This window comes from Psittacula echo, assembly GCF_963264785.1.
Source record: "Psittacula echo genome assembly, chromosome: 24".
NCBI classification, from domain to species: Eukaryota; Metazoa; Chordata; class Aves; order Psittaciformes; family Psittacidae; genus Psittacula; species Psittacula echo.
Window position 1 is genome coordinate 1,693,095 of NC_137759.1, and position 16,962 is coordinate 1,710,056.

Sequence of the window (16,962 nt, forward strand, 5' to 3'; positions counted from 1 at the left end):
TCCCATCATCTGAGCTGCTGCCTTCCTCCCTTGAGTGTCGCCGCAGAAGCTGAGTCAGTTCTGTTCTGACAAGTTACTCACTATATGAAAACTTGGAACCCAAATGGCAGCTTCCTTTCTGGTGGAAATCACTATTTCCAGCTCTAGCGGCTCTGCTGCTGCCCCAGGCTCCTCGCCCTGTCTGGGGAGGGGGGGAGGAATGGTATTTGGCATAAACTATGCTATCATCACAGTTCTCCTCTCAGTCCTGCCCTGTTCATCTGCTGTTGGAGCTCACTCTGGCATCTCCTCTGAAACAGAACATCAGAGGATGCACCTGATGGCAAAACTCCACATGAAACACATCTTAAGACGCATTAGCAAAGAGGTACAGGTGGTACTTGCCTAATAGATCTGGAGCCACAACCAGAGGAGATGGTTGTATTTCACCTTAAAAGGGGCTTGTCACAAGCTGCCAAAGCCCAGTGAAGCTGCCGGGCTGCAGCACAGCGCGTGGCTGGAAGTTCTCTTTTGTCAAGCTCTCGGCTTACCCTACATAAACACTTAGTTTTAAACATAAAAGAGAAAGCAGATCTTTCCGTGCGTGCCAGGACCACTGGATGCTGCCTCAGCAGATGGCAGCATCCAGTCACCTCAGGAAAAACCTGGCCAAACAGGACAAGAAGAAAAGAGCTATGAAGACTTTCCCTTCTAGGTAAGAAAGCTCATGTTGTGCTAGACCTGTTCTGAAACTCTCCTGATGCCACAGCAAGGGAAACAAGTGGAGGTGCACGCACTCCTGTGTGGATTAAAGCACCCTTTCAGAAGGATGGAGCCCTGATTAGTGAACCAGCAAGTTTTGAATGGCCTGAAATGAAGCCAGAAGCTTTGGGAGAAGTCACTAACCAGTTACAACAGGTTGTGAGCTGTTAACCCTTCGTTGTAGCAAAAAGTGGCTTTTACAAAAGGTGGAGGGAAAACACTTTAAAACAAGAAAACTTGGGTTCAGTCTTGCAAAGGAGAGTGAGCACACAGCTGTTAACAGGAACTGTGGATCTTTAGAGTGGAAACCTGACTTTGTGGCACTTTCCTGACCAGAGGCTGAATCCACTCCAGGAGCAGACGTGCTTGAGAGGGAGGGATGAGACCTGGATTCCAGCTCTGCTTCTGCTGCTCTCTTCTTGCTGCCTCTACTCTGTGCCTTCTGCTTTCCCTACCCGCAGAAGATGGGAATTGTACCGAGTTTTGCTTATTGTGAATGAAACCAAGCAGCATTCTCTCACTTGTTTGAAACAAGCACCTGATACGAAGCCACATCTCGTCCTTCAACACGCTGTAAATGAACAATAACTGATGGCAGGTTGGTGCTGGCATTACAAACAAAGCGCAGCTCCTGTTGTTCTATTTACCCTCCATTATAATCTTGTTTTAACCAAGATCCTGGGTTTCTCCCTTCCAAGAACACGCTCCTTTGCAAGTGGCTGAAAACGCGGCACCAGGAGTGCTGAGGCGGCTGTTGGCGATGGCAGGGTGCGAGCCGGAGCCTCGGAACACGCTTCTTGTCCAAACACCGGTGGGCAGGGACTCTCCTGGGGGGAAAAGTGCATTGATTAGTTCCTTTGTTCTGATCCCGGGCATTGCCTTGACCTGGTGCGTCGAGCTCATGCTGAGCACGGGGCAGACCCTCAACAGCGGTAAGCACTCCGGGCCCTGCGGCCCCCGCCCGGCCTGACCCCCCCGCCCGGCGCTGCCCCGCTCGCCTTCCCCTTCCTCCCAGCCCCGCGGAGCCAGCGACCCCGCGGCCGGCCCCTATCGGAGGCCCCAGCGCGGCCTGCGCGGGCGGATAAGGGCGGCGGTGGCCGCGGCCCCTCCCCGCTGGCCGCGCATCACCTCAGGCGGCGCCGGGCGGGGGGGCGCTGCCCGCCGCGGTGCCCGGGTCAGCGGCACCACACGGCCCTGCCCGGCCGCGGGACACGCCCCCTCCCGCTGCGCCGCGACGCTCATTGGTTCCCATTGCCCCACCCACAGAGCGCCGCGCGCTCATTGGGCAGGCAGCGCGTCAGTCAAGAGGGCGGCCACGCCTCTTTCCTTCATCCCTCAATGCCGTGGGCGGGGCGAAGGCGGGCTGTGGCTGTGATTGGCTAGCGCTGTGCGCAGCCCAGCTTTCCATTGGGCGGCGCAGCCGCCCATCCATTACAAATAAACCCGCCCCAGCCCGAGGGCGCGCGCGTTAGTCCTAAATCTGCCTGGCAACCGCGGGGGGGGGGGAGAGGAGCGTCCCCGGGGGGGTTGGGGGGGGGGTGGTGACGGTTGGTGGCGCGCGCGCCACCCCGGGAGTCCCGCGCCGGGGCGGGGGGGGGGGGAGGGGGAGGTGCGAGGCGGGGTCTCCCTGCGCGCGCAGCCCCCTCCTCCCCTCCCTCCCTCCCTCCCTCCCTCCTCCTGTCAGTGGCCACCTGAGGGAGCCGCCTCCCCTCCCCCCCACGGCCCCAGTCCGGCCCGGGCCCCGCTGAGGAGGAGGAGGCGGCTCCGAGGGGGCTGCGGACAGTGAGTGCGCCCCCCCGCGGGGCAGGGCAGGGGGGGACACCCCGGGGGGGGGCGAGGGGCCGGGGGTCGGTGCGCTGAGGTGGGGGGGCGGTGTGGGGGCAAGGGGGCTGTGGGGCACGGCTGCCCCCTCCCCCCCCCGCGGACACACGGGTGTGGGGCCGGGCACGGCGCGGGGGGGGGGGGGGGGGGGGAGGCCCGGTGGGGAAGTGGCGTGAGGAAGGGGAAGGCGATGGGGGGCGAGGAGGGGGGGGAAGTGGCCGGGCGGGTGAGGGGGTGCCAGGGAGGAGCCAGGAGTGCATCCTGGGAGCTGCCCGGCAGGCACCGCCACCGGAGCGTGGCAGCGGAGCCACAGCGAGTCCCGGAGCCGCGGGGGGAGGGGCCGTGGGGGAGGGGAGGGAAGGACCGGTGCTAAAGATGGGGCATCCGGCACAGGACTTGGGGCCGGCGGCGGAGCGGGGCCGGCGGAGCCGCCGCTGTGGGGCCGGGGGCGCAGCACGGAGGTGCCCGGGGTCCGGAGCGGAGCCGCCCCGCTGGGTTGGTGCGAGCGGCGCTCCAGGAACGGCCCGAGTCCTGCCACGGGGCAAGAAGGGGGGGAACGGAGGCAGGGACAAAAACCCGGCCGTGGGCGCAGGGAGCAGGGCTGGGTTCAGGGCAGGACGTAAGATGGAGGTGCTGCGTGGGGCTGGTGCCAGGGAGCAGCCCGTGTGCGTGCCCCTGGTGTGCGGGCCGGGCTGGCTTTCACCGCGCTCAGCGCTCGCTGCCGGCTCCGATGCTGCTCGGGGGGGGGGCTCAGTTTGTACGCGAGACAAGCTCCGTTGAAAATAAAGTTCTCTCCTGTCTGTGGTCTGCCACCTTCTGCTCCCCCCCCAGCTCTGCCGTGGTCCGCAGAAGCCATCGAGAGGGCTTCTGAAGCATCTCATTCATTCCTAATGCTCTGTCTTCCACTTTCCCCCTCCTGTCTTTGTGACAAGCGTGGTGAAACGCTAGAGAGAGTCTCAGGGAGGATGCTCACAAGCTGTGTGCGCTGTGGCAGGGGCTGTAGGTAACAGTGTCAGTGTGAGCACTTGGAAGCGATGAACGTGACAAATTCTGACTCTTCGCAGCGTTTAGGAGCAGATTCCAGACAAGAACAACGTAGAAGGGAAGAGAAAGCTTCTCTTCTTGCTCTCAGTTGAGAAGGACCCTTAAATATAACTCCTGAACAACTTGGACATCAGTGGTACTAACAGTGACCTGAACTAAGCTGCATGCGCCTTGTGTGAAATGCTAAAGTTGTGCTCCTGAGTGCACCAAGCACAAAGTTTTAAGGGGAAAAAAAAGTGTATTTTTAAGGGGCAGTTTTAAGACTGAGCTTCTCCATGGTCCAGGTGACTTCTTTTTCTCAGCTTCCTCAAGAGTTTCGTGGCACATCTTACATGAACTCAGTCTTGTTCCAGCAGTGACTGCATCTGCCAGGGAGTAAAGCAGCTGATGGCTCCGCACACATCAAGCTGACAGTGCCTCTGTGTGCCCATGTCCCTCCATCCTGCTGCCGGTACCTGAGGCAGGCAAGATGCTGCCAGCTGGTTCATGTCTCCCACTTGGCTTCACTTTAAACATCCTTGCTCCCTGTTACCATGAGCAGTTTCAGAGGGTCTTGCAGGAAGAAATTTGTCTATAAGCAACCAGCTGGGGGCTTATTAAATCAGACTGTGTTTCAAAAAGGACACAGACACACTAGCTTTGCATTGGAAAGCTACTTGAAGAAGGGGAATTAGCTTTCATCCAAAGTTTAGCCGGTTTCCAGCTTGAAGGAGTCTCTGTGAGAGGCAGAGCCACTGGAAGTTAACCTCATTGCAGCACAAAAGAAAAGGCAGGTATAACTGAATGTCTCTTATCTTGATAGGAGTTCAGCTCTTTGGGCCAAAGGGAGATCAGGCACTTCTCACCCTGGAATCTTCATTGCATTTAGGGAGTCCGCTACATCTCCAGAGAGGCTGGGTTGGTGTCCCAAAGGCAGGTAGGGAATTGAATAGTGGAAATGGATTCAGTGGGTCACAGCCACAGTTTCAGCAGCACTCCCGAGGGAGCAGGAGAGAGAAGCCCCAAGTTTCTCCTGGTAGTAGGGTAGTGCTGTGGAGCAAGCACTTGGAGCTGTGTAACTGCTGAGGCCATGAACTGGAGCAGGGAGCTACGTATGACTGGTTTAGAAACCTCTGGACTGCGCCCATCCCTTGACTTGCACTTCTCTAAGGTGAAAAAACCCACTGTAAGGATACCCTTTTTGCTGACTAATTCCCTTTCCTTTGGAGCAAGGTGGTGGGTATGGTTTAGGAAGCACTGGGGGCATCGAGCTGCTGTTCCATGTGTACAGGTAGGGCTGGCTGCTGAGGAGCATCCAAGAACATCTTGGAGGCCAGCGCTCCTACCTGCTTGGTTGGTTACATACAGAGATGCCTTGAGTTACTTTCGGAATAGGATAATAAATACTTTTACCCAATAAAATAAATCACATTGACCAAATCCATTGACCCATGTTGTGAGGGATACTCTGTGGAGTATCCTGCGAGCTTCCCTAGGAACAGGTACATGGACACGCTGCCGCCACATGTGAGCTGCTGTGTCGTGATGGTACTTCCATTTTACAGCAGGATCCTTGCGTGGGCCATGACATCAGTTCATCCTTCAGCTTCCCTGGCTTGGGACAGATCTGTGCCTTGCTGGCAGCAGGAATCAGGGTGTTAGTGCCAAGCTGAAGTCTGGGAACCATTCCTGCCATGGTGGCTTTTCTGGTTGCCTGCTGTAGTAAACCAGTGGCCTCATGCTCCTGGAGCTACCAGAGGGATTGTCAGGATTTGTTCCATCTTTGTGTTGGTTTTTGCAGCCTAGAGCAGCTTTCCCTTTACCAGAGAACTCCATCTTCTAATCCACCCCCTTCCCAATAATCCTTTGTAAATTCTTTATGCCAAGGAACCCGCTTGCCCAGCGAGAAGCCAGGGAAGTTCCAAAGAGGCTGGAGAAAATGAGGAGGATGGTAGGGATTTGGTGACAGTATCTGGGCCTTGGGTCCAAAGGATCCTGACTTGGCAATAGAATTCCTAAGAAATTCCCAGGCATTACAGTTGGAATTCCTAGCTGAGGCTCTCCAGTGACCATCTCAGCCCAGGTACCTTGGTTCCTATGTGCAGCCCAGTGAAACTATCCCTCAACAATTGATTTATATAACTGGAATAGCTGGGGAAGTGAGAAACTTCCTTCCTCTTGGGATACAATGCCAAGGATGTCAAATCTCCAGAGGGCTGGAGATAAGAACTGGGCTGTCCTTTATTCTTGCAGCTCTCAAACAAGCAGAGGTGGATTCACCGGAGCGGGGCTGCGGTTCCTCCCTCGGCACCCCAGAGCAAGGCTGGGGGCTTCCTCAGCCCATGCTTGTTCCTGGTCAGCAGCCCCTGTTTTCTGCCAGACCCGGGGAAAGCGCAGCTGCACTTTGTGAAGCACTGCTCAAACAGAAGAAATCCCCCCCAGTCTTGGTCTTCCAGTAAAAGCTCCCTGTTAATCCCATGAAGGTGGCAACAAACACACTGAGTGCACCGAGACGGGTAGTTCAGCACCTGTGTAAGCTCAGCCCAAGGTGTAGTAGTTGCTTTAGGAATCCTTTCCCCTTGAAATCTGCCTGAAAAAGCTCCGAGCAGCAATGGCTGATCCCATCAACACTAAATTTAGAAATGAATCTAATTTGTAAGTCTTGCTTTCCAGCAGGAAAGCAGGTTACAGAGCTGACCCAGTACAGTGCTGCGGGGGGAGCTGGCCTTAGGGGACGAGACTGGCATCTGTCACGTCCTGATAATACACAGCTTATTACCAGAAGGAGAAATGTTAATAAATGCTTATAGTAAACGTGGTGTTAGACTCTCACGATCCTTGGGAAAAGCCAGGTTGTCACAATGCAGCGGACTCTGATTATGTGTCAGACTTCATTTAGCTCAGTAAAGCCTGGCTTTGCTTCCTCAGACCTTGGGCTTTACATCAGCGTGCCCACTGCAATGTAACTGTGTGGTAAAGGCTCCGCTGGCACCTTACAAGCACCCACTCAGGTCCTTGAGAGCTCCAGCGGCCAGAGGACTCGGAATATTCGCCTTTCAGAACTAACACCCTGAGTTACAGCAAACCCAGGCCACGGTTCACTGCCAGGCTTGTATTCACCTGGGAAGGTTTAACAGAAAGCTGGCTGAGAGGTGCAGGGAAGCGGCTTTTAATAACTGCAGTGATCCTCAAGGAGGTGATGCTGTAGCAACACGGCACAGTTGTCTTTGGAGGCAGTGCTGATCCCTGGGGAAACCCGGAATGGCTGGGCACCGCTCGAAGGAAAAGGCTGGAGTCTCCTGGAGGGACAGGATTCTGCAGGTGTTTCGCTCCAAGTTCCTACTTTTTGCTCTTTCTCTCTCTCTCTTATTGCAGTCCCTTCGAAACCAGGATTGTACCAAGTTCATTTCTCCTCTGTGGCAAGAGTTCTGTGTTTGAGCTCAGTTCTGGGCCTGGCTCCCTCTGAGGCTGCCTTGGTTTTGGTCCTGGGGGTTATTGGTGTGCTCAGGTCAGTCACAGTCTGCAGTGTCACCTCTCGTGCTCACCATGGATCTGATTTTCATCCCAGCCGTATCACTGGGAAAAGAAAGTCTTGCACAGGCAGAGCTTCGAGTTATACAAACATGTTCCATCAGCTTCTCAGTTACTCCATCTTTAGGGATCTTGTCTGTTAAACCACAGAGAGCTGTGGCTGTCATGGCATCCATGCAGACAGATGCCTGATTGTGTGAGCATTAATCTCCATTAGGAATCTAGTCTGATGCTGGACTGCGAGAACAAACTACTGGGAATTGCTCAAATCCATCTGTGGAATTTAGGTGGAGTTATTCAGGCTGCAGCTACAACCCCATTTACCTTGTGGGCTACGTTCCCTCCCCACTTTGAAACCCTTCATTTGCAGGGGCTGAGCCCCAAAACCAAACCTGGAATGGAGCTTTTCTGTGTCCACTTTGACAACCGGTTACCACTGACTGGGGTTAAATCTGATTAATGAAACTCAATCTGATTAATAACAATGTCTTATTCACAGTGACAACCTGGCGTCAGGAACAACCCCCTGCCTTTTCCAATACACTTTGCAGATAAACAGGGGCACTGTATTTGGCACTTAGGGGGAACTATAAACGGAGCTTTTGGTCACATTTCCTACTCGCAGTGGTGTGTCAGCTCCACTCCTGCCTTCACTGCTCAGGGTTCCAGAGTACACGGACACGGATACTGGGGTGCATTAGTAATGTGAATGTTGTTTAATCAGGGGTCAACAAAAATGTCAGACAACTGGAAGTGTTCATTATTGAAGTTCATTCTTAACACTCACAGTACTCCCACCCTGAAGAGCTGAGCTAGAGGAGGTGAAACATGATGTGTGTGTGTAAGAGGAGGGGAAATCCACCCTGTTCCCGTTTCCAAAGGCTGCCAGACTCCTTGTAAGCAGATTCCTCAGTGTATCCCATAGTCTGCTCTGGAAAAGGATTCCACACTAGAGAAGAGACTCATGGACTGAGCCTTATCTCTTGCACAGTGATAACAGCAGTGAGGTTTGGGAGGGCTCCGGGTTTGCTTTTGGCGTATCACACTTGCAGGCTGCAAGCAGACAGTTAAAAATAGGCTGGTGGATCTGGATGAAATGGATTCTTGGGAATATTCAGTGATGGGCAGAACCAGTGGGAAGGGAGCCTGGGATCTGGGCTGGTCTCACCCACCAGCTTGAGGCCCTGCTTCTCACAAGGGCTGTTTGTGGCAGGGAGCTGAATGAGATGGGAACTGTCTGCTGCAAGGATGTCACAGTTAATTCTCCTCTCGAGCAGGGTCAGGCACTGCTGGGCACGTGGCGCTGCGCAGGCCAGAGGTTTCCTCGTACGGGCAGTCCCCAAGGACTGGCTCCACGGGTCTGACTCACTCTTTGCCAGCACAACGTGTCCCAAGACGGACGTGAGGATCGCAGCAGGGCCCAGAGCGATCTGAGGCTGGGGTGGACCAGGAGGCTGAGATGGGCTTTGGCAGCTCTTGCAGTACCAGCAGTGCTGGTGAACTTTGTTCTCTGCCCGTTGTGAGCACAATCGATAGTCCATGGAGCGTGTGTTGAATTGGAGCAAAGCTCCAGTGGAGCCTCTTCCAACCATGAAAGGGCTTATCAGAGGCGAGGGCAGATGCTACCACACCAAAGGCACTGTCTTGGCTGGATGCACCGCAGCACCGTGGGCACACGCTCCCATCTCTTCCAGAACTTCCTGATCTTTCAAGTTTTTAAGTTCCAGAAAAATGAATTCTCATTTCTGTTTTGGATCATTTGCCTCACTGCTTAAATCCTCGAATTCTGACTGTTCCCAAGCTCACCTCCTGCTGTTCCACATGGAAGCGTTGCTCCCCACAGGAGGCAGATGGGCACACAGACCTGGCCGTATAGGTCCTACACTGACCCTCAAGCAGCTCAGTTCTTCTTGTCAAAACTCAGCCATGTACCATCTATTCCTGAAGCACTTCCCATTCTGTCCCCAGCAGCTGGTGGGAGCTGCAGCCTGCACTTGGTATGGAAATAGTTTTGATGGAAACTAAGTAAAGGACCACCTCAGCCTGTGTGGAATTCTGTTGGTTCTTAGCATAAGCCACCTTAAAATTGTGTTCTTCAGATTTGGAGCACTGTTGCAGCATGTTTAGTTTTATCCTTTTCTTCCTTTAACTATTGAAGGATGTGGTGTGTTCAGGCTTCTGGCCAGCAATGTAAGAGATAAACCCCATCCTCTAAAGGTGCTGAAGTTGCTTTTTTTACTTCAAAAAATGCCTATTTCAGGCTGCTTTGTCCCTGGGTCTGACACCAGCCCCTCACTTATCTTCTGAGCAGGGGCACAGAGGCGAAGGTACCAGAGAGGCCAAGCTGGAGCTTTCAGCAGTGTCTGTGCTCCTCGTGTCTTGCTCCTCCAGACCATCAGCCAGGCTCAGAGCCTCCTACTCTGCCTTTACCACCCCACGTATGGGCTGCTGAGCTCCAGAACTCGTTCAGCCTGTTCTGGCTGCAGGAGCAGCGTGTTCCCGGGCGTCTCGCCGCTGCCGGTGGGTGCAGGGAGATGACCAAGTCTACCAGGTCTGCCCTGAGCTTTGCTGCTTGTTCTTCCTTGACCTACATTGTGGTGTGCCTTGAGGAAAAAGCTTCATCTCAGTGCTCATTCTTTCCCTAGGAACACTTGGGAATTTTGCTTGAATTGTTGGGGTTTTATTCACAGAACCCCAGCCTGGTTTGTGTTGGAAGGGAGCTTAAAGCTCCTCCAGCTCCAACCCCTGCCACGGGCAGGGACCCCTTCCACTGGAGCAGCTTGCTCCAAGCCCGTGTCCAACCTGGCCTTGAACACTGCCAGGGATGGGGCAGCCACAGCTTCTCTGGGCACCCTGGGCCAGCGCCTCAGCACCCTCACAGGGAAGAGCTTCTGCCTAAGAGCTCAGCTCAGTCTCCCCTCGGGCAGGTTCAAGCCATTCCCCTTGGCCTGTCCCTACAGGCCCTTGTCCAAAGCCCCTCTCCTTAAAAGGTCCTTCTCTTTTCTCACATCCCAACACCAAATTGTGCTGGTGTCACAACAAAAGTGTTTGATGCACTGGGTGGTGTTTTGATGAAGAGTGTAGATTGCGTAGCATTAAAATACACAGGAAGGATGAGCTATTTAGTCCATATAATCTATGGACTTTGCCTTTGGAAGGCTGGAAGTATCTTCGGAAGAACAACTTAAATGGCTTCTCTCATTGTGAACTACTGGATTTTAATTTAAATGCAGTATTTAATTACAATTGAATAACGTTAATAATATAAAGCTGCCTATTTTCGTAAAGGTGTAGCACGGTGATGCACAGCACCCAAGTGTTCCCTTTGCAGGTACAGAGTCCCTAAAGAGAGGGTTTTCACATTAAGGGTGTGCTGACAGTTGGCTGGGAAGATTCTGGGTGCTGTGTTCCACAGGAAGGCGGCTGCTGGGGTCAGGTTTTAGCACTATTCGCACCAGCAGATACTGTCTACCTGGCAAATACGTTTTTATGTTGAAATAGGGAGCGAGGTGCCCAGAGAAGCTGTGGCTGCCCCATCCCTGGCAGTGTTCAAGGCCAGGTTGGACACAGGGGCTTGGAGCAAGCTGCTCCAGTGGAAGGGGTCCCTGGCCGTGGCAGGGGTTGGAGCTGGAGCAGCTTTAAGGTCCTTTCCAACCCAAACCATTCCAGGATTAATTACTGTTTCGGTGTCTGGTTTCCCTTGTTTGGACCCGAGTAGCACCAGCTCCCACCAGAGCTCCTCCGGTGCCGGGCAGGAGCTGGGATCCGGGATGCGCGGGTTTGCTGTGGCTCGGAATTGAGCTCCTCGTGCACCCACCGCTATCGGGGGGTGAGGATTTAAAGGTATTTTCGGGCAGCTTTTTGCGACTCGCGGCGCCATAAGGAGCGGTGGCAGCACTAACAGGAGCTACCCCGAGGCTCTCAGGTGTGAGAGAGCAGATCTCTTTCTAGCGTTGGCTGCTTAGAGCGTCTCTCCTTAATCGACAAAGCTCACACGGGCTCTATTACCGTCTTCAAGACAGATTCAGACCCGAGCCGGGGCCGTGCCGCCCCGCCGCCCGTCTGCGTTCCATAGCAAGGCCTCCCAATGCTCTGCCTGCCCCGGGCTCACTCCCGCAGCCGCGCTGCTCTCTTTGCCCGGTACCCTCCACCGAGCGCGGCGGGAGCGGGGCGATGCTCTCCGTTTCCTTATCAGCGCCTGCAGGCGCTCAGGAAGGAAAAGGAGAAGTGGCCCTGAGAGCAATCCGTGTCAGCGGAGCTCCTGCGCCGGCCCGGGCCGCCGGCGGAGAACAAAGCGCTCTGCGGGTCACGGCGGCGGCGGAGCCGCTGCTGCTCCCGCTGCTCCTGCTCCACGTGGCCCCGGGCGCCGCGGCGGGACCCGCGCATCCCGCGGCGGCGCCCCCAACCCGGCCACAGCCAATCCCCGCCCGCCTACCATGTGCCGCGACCCTCTCCGGCCAATGGTGCCCCGGGTCACAGACCTGCTCCACCATTGCCCGGAAGCGGCGCTGGGTCCCTGCTGCTGCTGCTGCCGCCGCCGTGCCCGCAGCGCAGGACGGGCCGCCCCGTGCCGGGACCGCCCCGCGCATGCTCCGCCGAGTGACGCCGCGACTCCATGTGTGAGAAGCGCATTATTTGGCAAGGGGGAGCCGCGGCGGAGGGGATTGACCGGGGATCCCCGGCGGTGCGGGAAAGGGGTCGGCGAGGAGCGGGGAGAAGCGAACTGGAGACGGGGGAGCGGGACTCGGCGGCGCCCGGGATGCGCGGGGACCGGCGGGGAGGTGCCGAGGCGTGTGAGTGCCCAGATTAAAAGTTCTCGTCGGGTTTATTGTCTTGGGGAGGGAGAGGCGGCGGAGGCAGAGTTACCCGGGAGCGGCGGCCGTGGGGATGCGTGTGCGCTGCCGGCGCAGCTCCGGGGGAGCCGGGCCGTGCGGGGACCGCGCTCAGCCCTCCCGAGCCCAGCGAAAGTGCAAAGTCCGGCCCCGCGGCCGCCGGGCGGGTGATGGATGAGCGCCCGCCGGGGAGGGAGTTCGTGCCCCTGCCCGCGGAGAGGGGGGCAGGGAGCGGGGCTCCCGGCGCGCATCCCCGCCGGGAAATGTAAAGTTCGGTGGCGCGGCTCGTCCCCCGCGCCCGGGGGTTGCCGCCGGCTTTTGTTCGGCACCGGGACGGCCGCCTGCGAGGCGTTTGTTTCGGAAAGTTGTTGCGGGCTTTCCGCCGGGCTGCTTCCTCTTCCTCCTCCTCCTCCTCTGCGGCCGCTCGGGGCGGGGGCGCGGGGCTGGCGGTGCCCCGGGCTCCGCTCACCCCCGGGCGCGGCGGCACCGGGACCGGGACCGGCCCCTCGGGGGCCGCGGCGGGAGGCGGGCGGGGGGGGGCAGGGGGGAAGCGGCCGCCCCGGGCAGCCCCCGCCGTGGCACTCGCCCGGCTGGCGGCCAGGCGGCGGCCCGTGTCACAATAAGAGTCCCCGCCCGCCCTTCCTGCGGCTCAAGGTGCGCCCCCCGCAGCCGCCCCCTCCCCGGGCCTCGGGCCGGTACCGGCGTTGTCGGCGGGGCCGCGGGTTAAGGTCTGAGAGGGTTCCAGCCCCGGCAGGGCACGGTCCTGCCGCCCGCGGGAGGGCCGGGAGGGCTCCGGCCCCGGGCTCGGCCGGGACGTTCCTGTGGAGGTGGCGCTGCTCGGGCATACCCCGGGTGCCGGCGTCGCCTCTCGCTTGCGGAGGGGGGGGAGCTCCGGGACCGAGAACCGGCGTCGGGCACTGCTTTGGAACGACGGAGCTGGGGAAGCCCCTTCCGCGCGCGGGATGCGCGCTCTGCTCTAGATCTGCCGCTGCTGGTTTGCTTTCTCGTTTTTACATCCCGTGTTTCAGGTTTTCCTCTCACTTGTCTCTTTTCTGGCTGCTCCATGCTCCTGTATTCCTGGACTTTGTGCAGTAAACCCTTTTCCCAGGGGTTTTACCAGTAAACCCAGAGGTTCCTAAGCTGATGGATGCACTGAGTGACACAGAGCACTGATTTGCAGGCATGGCCCTAATCCTCGTTTGCAGCTTCTTTTGCAGGTGTTTGACTTTCATGTTTCTCTCCTGCAAATGCAGCTGGAAGCAGAGGTAGCAGAGCTGCTTGTAGAGACAGTTACACAGGAAGTGAAACGGAGGGGCCTTGGGGAATAAGAGACATGCCAGCAGGCTGGAAGCTGCCATACATCAGCGGGAGAAGAGGAGGAAACACTGCTTTCTTCCAGACAAGCTATTGACCAGTGTCTCAAGTGGAAGGAGATGTGGGTAGGAAGAAGCAGAAGCATAAAAGACATGGTGCTGGTGGAAAGGATGGGGTGGTGGGAGGGAGGGAGACGAAGGCAGGAGCCAGCAGAAGACAGTAAGAAATAGAGGGATGTGTAGCACATGGAAAGCTTTTTGTGTAAGCCAGTGTGTGATGTTCTCCTGGGCTCTGCTGCCTTGTGCCTGCTCTGGTCAGAAATGGTCCCACCAGCTCTCAGGATGGTACCTGCTGGGATGTGGCGGCGATACCACACTGGGCTTTGGGCCATGGGGAGGCTGATTCCCCCCCTCCCCGAGCACTATAAGCAGGGACCACGCTGTATGCAGGGAGGGGAACTGGTCGTTGGTGGGGACGTCACCCCCAAGTGCCACTTGCAGCCACCTGAGATGGTGACACGCAGGGAACAGCGTGTTCCTGTGCCTCACGCTCCATTGCTCGCTATGTGGGGATTGTCACCCTCTGGACAAGAGAAGGGATGGGATATCCTGGAGGCAGCGAGGCTCTGCTGGGGTCACCAGCACTGGTTTCAGCACTGGACACTCTTTGGTTTGGGGTTTTTTTGCCTCCAGCTCTCTGGTTTTGACACCAGGGAGCAGCTCAGTGTGAGGCTGGGGCTGTAAAAGCTCCTCGCTTTGTGTTTGTGGGTGAGCAACAAGCTGATGCTCTGAGGAGTTTTACTTGGGAAGAGAGCTGCTACTACCAGTTAGGTTGCTGTGCTTGAGCTGTGTGAGGGATGAAAAGGACCGGGTTCTGTGCTTGAAATAAAACCTGCCTTGCTTGACTTAACAGGAGGAGTGAGTCGTACCCAGCAGTGGAGTGGCATGGGGGAAGCTGGATATTCCTCTTTCCTCAGAGCTGGAAGCACAGAGGAGTAGCTAATACCATCCCTATGAGCATTACATCGCCATGAGGTTACATCAGGGTGATGATGCAACACTGCTGGCGGATGATGCAGTGTCAGGATGCTAATGCTGGAACTTAATATAACTGCCTTACGACTTTGCTGTGGTAATTACAGGCCAGCACTCACACGTGGAGCTGCTGGAAATCAGTGATTCCAATTGGGAGTGCTGCTGTCCCGGGGACGGTTGTGAGCTTTGGGCAAGGCGAGGGGAAGGACTGGGATGGTTTCATCCAGGCAGCAGTATGAGGTCTGGTCCTTGAAGGGACCTCTCTGTGTGACCTCAGGGTTGAGCTGGACTTGCCCTTTCCTGTCAAAGGAGCTGTAATTGAGGAAAACCTCTGGGCTTAGGGGCTTACGCTTCTCTTTCTGGTGTGCTCTTCCTCAGCCCTACCCATTCATAGGTACAAGCGTATCGAGTCCCTTCTGCTGGACTGCTTCAGGGTGTGAAAGGGGCAATGATGCTTCAAGGAAAAGCAAGGAAGTCAAAGGAAGTCATCTTGTGGCATCTTCCAGGTGCTGGGAGTATTTTAACACCGAAGTCAAGAGTTCCTTGGGATGCCCCATTGTGTTCTCAGTGGTACCTCCTGAGATGGTGTCCAGGTTGTCACCAAGCCATTGAAGCTCAGTAGATGTGGTACAAGAACCTGGGAAGGATGGAGCTGGTGGGTGCTGTGGCGACCAGCAAGGCTCAGGCTTTCTCTCTGGATGGAGCACTGGCTTCATGTGTAACTTCTGAGTGGCAAATGCCATTTCGAAGGTTTTCACTGAGCATGTTTTGAAGCACAAACGTAGGTGCAGCGTCTGGATGTTACTTGCTGAGAGGAGGCATTGAGTGTAACACGCGTTGGGAAATTTCAGCTCTTGAGGCCCCAGAGCTGAGGTTTTGGATCCTGTGCCCATCTGAACTGTGAGCTCTTCCCCAGCCTTAAGTTCTCTTTGCTCCTTTGGTTTCTTACTGCCTTCCTCGGAGGGGAGCGAGCAGTTGTGTGCCTGCTGTGCTTGTTTCCCAGAGCCGGGGTCCCTTCTGGGTTGCAGCAGGTAGGAAGTTGTGTGCTCTGTTCCTGTGTATGGGCATGGACCTGTGCACGTCCAGGCCTCATCCTGAGTGTAGGGACTGCTCCCTGGGCAGCACCAGAAGACACTGAGGCTGTGCATGGGCTGCAGAGCAGCGCTGCAAGTGCAGTGTTGTGAGCATGTTTTGTTGATGGGGGGGAGTGAGATACGAGCACTCTTCCCTCCTCTCCTGGTGTTACAGAGTCCATGGCAAGAGGATGCATTTGTGCCCTTAAAAACTGGAGTGTGGCATTTTAGTTAGGGACATTCTGCTTCTTTATGTGCTATGTTATGATTGATGAGAGCAGAGACTCGCTGGGGACCCTCTGGCTTGGGGTTTTTAGGCTTTTCTTGCCTTTCCCCCCTCCTTGGGTGCATTTCCATGGCACCCCTTCACCTGGGAACTGGCCATCTGTTGGACGGGGGGACCTCACACAGTTCCTGCTTTATTCCTTGGGCACCATCTGGAATGTTGGAGGTTATTCATGTCTCTGTGGTGGTTTCTGTGCTTTGCACTGCTCTGAATGCCCTGTGCACATCAGGTGAATCATGTGTCCGCTTCTAGGTGGGGAATAGGAGAGGGAATTGCAGCATTGTGAGAGAGAGAACAAAGGTGAAGGTTTAGTAATACCCGGTTCCCTATGGTGGCTTTTTGCTGCTCAGCACTTCCCTGGCTGCTCTGCTCCCTTTCCATGGTGTTCTTTGGTAGCTGACTTGCTGGTGTGTCAGGTCTGGGCCCTCTCCAGTGGGGCACCAGTAAAGCGGTGGGAACCAGCTTGGCATCACCTTGGGAGGCCGCAGCTATGGGCAGGGAGGAGATCCCTGTTCAGCTTTCCCACCTCTTCGGTCCAGAGCAGCTCTCCTTGCGCTGGGGTCTGTGACCTGCTGGGTTCCTCTCCAGTGCAGTGAGGCTGGAAAGCAGCGCCCTGCCTCTCGCTGCATGACAAAGTGGGCATTTGGAGGGGGAAAGAATCATCTGCTGAGGATGTCTGGGCTGGATGGGGCAAAATGGCAAAATCGGGGTTGTGTGGAAGTTTTGCCTGCTTTTGGACTCTTCAGGAATGAAAGTTGGGACGTGTTGCTTGAAATAAAGCAGAAAGTATAAACCCCTTGCTAAGTGCAGCAGAGCAATGCCCTTCTCTCTGCTTGTCTTTATTACCAGTGGGGTTTGCTGCAGCTCAGCATTGCAGCTTGAGTGCAGGATGGTGCTGGTCTGGAGCTCCTGGGTCCAGTGCAGGCCGGAGGTGCAGTGGGCACTCCCCACATGTTTGTCCCTGTTACAGCATCTGGAAGATCACAGTGCTCAGGACCAGCTCGTGTCCTGCGCGCCGCAGTAACTCCTCATCCTCGCCTTGCCTTCCCTGTCTTCCCTGGAGGAGAAGTTTTCTGTTGTCTCGGGTAAAGTCACTTAAACGTCTCCGTGTTGGCTGCTGCAGCTGGGTCCAAGTGTGTGTTACAAAGGAAACCTGCAACGTGTGGCCGAGATCCTTTCATTTTAACCATCAGCTTTTGTCTCTGAAGATTTAACCCCTGTCACCTCCTGTTTCACATGGGAGGCTTTGGGAAGAGAGGAGGGGAAAAGAGTGTTGTGAGGTTGAGCCCATGATGTGCAAGGCCAGT

The 16,962-nt window shown here is 56.2% G+C and overlaps 1 protein-coding gene across 3 annotated transcripts in view; it reads left to right on the forward strand.

The window, feature by feature from the left end:
• Positions 1–2,463: 2,463 nt before the first annotated feature.
• GATAD2A (GATA zinc finger domain containing 2A) overlaps positions 2,464–16,962 on the forward strand; it is a 54,431-nt gene continuing 39,932 nt past the window's right edge. For 2 of the 3 annotated variants that reach the window (XM_080633940.1, XM_080633938.1), the window contains exon 1: positions 2,464–2,523. The gene's annotated coding sequence lies outside the window, so the exon portion shown is untranslated. Of the gene's footprint in view, positions 2,524–11,701; positions 11,910–16,962 lie in introns of those variants that run through there. The other variant, XM_080633939.1, reaches the window with a different exon arrangement.